Raw genomic sequence first — 2,055 nt, 5'->3', positions numbered from 1 at the left:
CCCTTGGGGTGGTGGCTGGCCATCTCAGCTGGGGCCTGGAGGAGGGTGATGAAGAGGTCTTAAGACTCTGTGGTGTTGCAGGTGGGCAATGTGTAAACAAACAAGTGCTGGGACAAATGCAGCCAGAGCCTTAATAAGAGGTTCTGGAAGAGGCAGAGAAGGGACTGCAACCTGGCACACTGCAGGTGGGCATACGCAGTGTCTGCCTCTCACTGCACAAGGGGAAGGTGTCAGGAGTGTCGGTGAACTGTGCTTGCCTGTGCTCATGGCTCTGTGAAGGAGCTGCCAACTTGTGTCCCTGGCATATTGTGAAGCCAGGGTGGAGTAAAGCCTGGCCAACTGGGATGAATTCAATCAAACAACTGCTGTAGAGACTAAAGTTCATAGAGCACACTGACCGTGAGCCTCAGCAGGGTAGGTTTCCCCACCTCACTCTGCCAGGATGCCTCAGTCCTGACCTGGAAAGATCTCCTCATGGGACGGGCAGGTTCATTCTCCATGCCTCCACTCAGCCCCTGGCCTCTCTGCTGAGATTGTGAGCAAGGGTGTCAGTTGGGAGGTGGACTGAGACTCCTACATCCTTTTCATGCAGGACAAGCCATCCAACACAGCCATCAGATGGCAACAGCCTGCAGTCACTACTAATGATGGGCTAGAGGTGGAAAGCTCTGCTATTGCCCACCATTGCCAGTCCTCAGTCTGAGTTACCCAGCCTTCGGGAGGGAACATTTATATAGAAGGATGCACCTGAGAAATCGTATCCTCTCTTCTCTGAACACTGACACCCCATCCTGCCCTAGTTGTGCTGGTCTCTGGAGCCTGGCTGCTTCAGACAGACACATATTTCTGTACCTGGCCCTTTAACACCCTCTCTGCAGCAGTGAAAGCAGCAATCAGGCCCTAATTGGAGCCACCCAGGTTGCTGCAATGAGCAGAAATTCTCACTGAAGTCAGACCTTAGTTTCAGTGGCTGCCAGCATATCCCAATAAGTGACAGTGATGAGGACAGATGAGGGCAGTTTTCTTAATGGCACCGACAATAGCTCTAAGTAGCTTATTATTTTGTTTTCATCTGGTGATTGTTCCATTTCCTTTCTCTTCCAACACAGAACAAAACCCGACCATGTATGGATGTATTGCAAGCCAGGGTAAATGAGGCGGCCTCTGTCCCCTGTGCCCTCCCTGTGTCTCTTGCTGCCATGGCTTTTCCTGAGAGATGTCTAATCTGCATAGCCTGTCTTTGTGTCGTGGTACAGGGTCTCCAGCCTCAGAGTGGGATCTCCACTGGTATACTTGACCCTTGTCTGAATGCTCCCATATGTTGGACTGAAAGGCCCCCACCAGAGGGATCTGTAGGATCCGGGAGTTCCCTTGCAAAGTTAGTCTCAGTGGTCCCCTCAGACTCGACCCTCTTCTATCTGAGTCTGTGTCACTGTACTACAAAGCTATGCACTGCCATGATGCGATACTGCACCGTGAGTGAGAACAGTGCAAGACATGGTTAGATCCAAAATGCATGGGAAGCCCTTTGATTGTCTAAGCTAAACTGGTAAACCTGCTATGGCCTCTAGAGGCCATCAGAGATGGTATCAAGCCCCCCTCGCTCCAGCTTGCTCTTGCTCCTTCATTCCGGGGCCCGTCACCTTTCTCCTTTCAGTGGCTATGAAGGTGGCGTTGGTCCTGCAGTAAGAAGGAACAACAAGTGCACTCCCAGGCCTCCTAACAGAGCAAATGCTTCTACTATGTGCTAGCCAGCAGGAGAAACGAGGGCCAAGTGTCTCCCTCTCAGCCTTCCCGCTGAGCCAGAGGCTGCCATTTCCATAAGGCACAGGGAGGGTCAGGCCCCCTCTGGACCCTGCATCTCCCTCACTAGAACTAGTAGCTCAGTCTCAACCAGTCACATCTTGCTGAGCTTTTACCAACACATCTGAGGCAACCACGTTTGACGCCTGGCCATCACGGCCCTTTAAAACTGCAGCTTTACTGAGCACCTCCCCTCTGGATTGTGAGCTGTGCAGAACTGACTAAACACCCCTCGCCATGTCCGGTCCCAGA

This window comes from Malaclemys terrapin, chromosome 12, assembly GCF_027887155.1.
Source record: "Malaclemys terrapin pileata isolate rMalTer1 chromosome 12, rMalTer1.hap1, whole genome shotgun sequence".
NCBI lineage: Eukaryota > Metazoa > Chordata > Testudines > Emydidae > Malaclemys > Malaclemys terrapin.
This window is presented reverse-complemented; position numbering follows the sequence as displayed.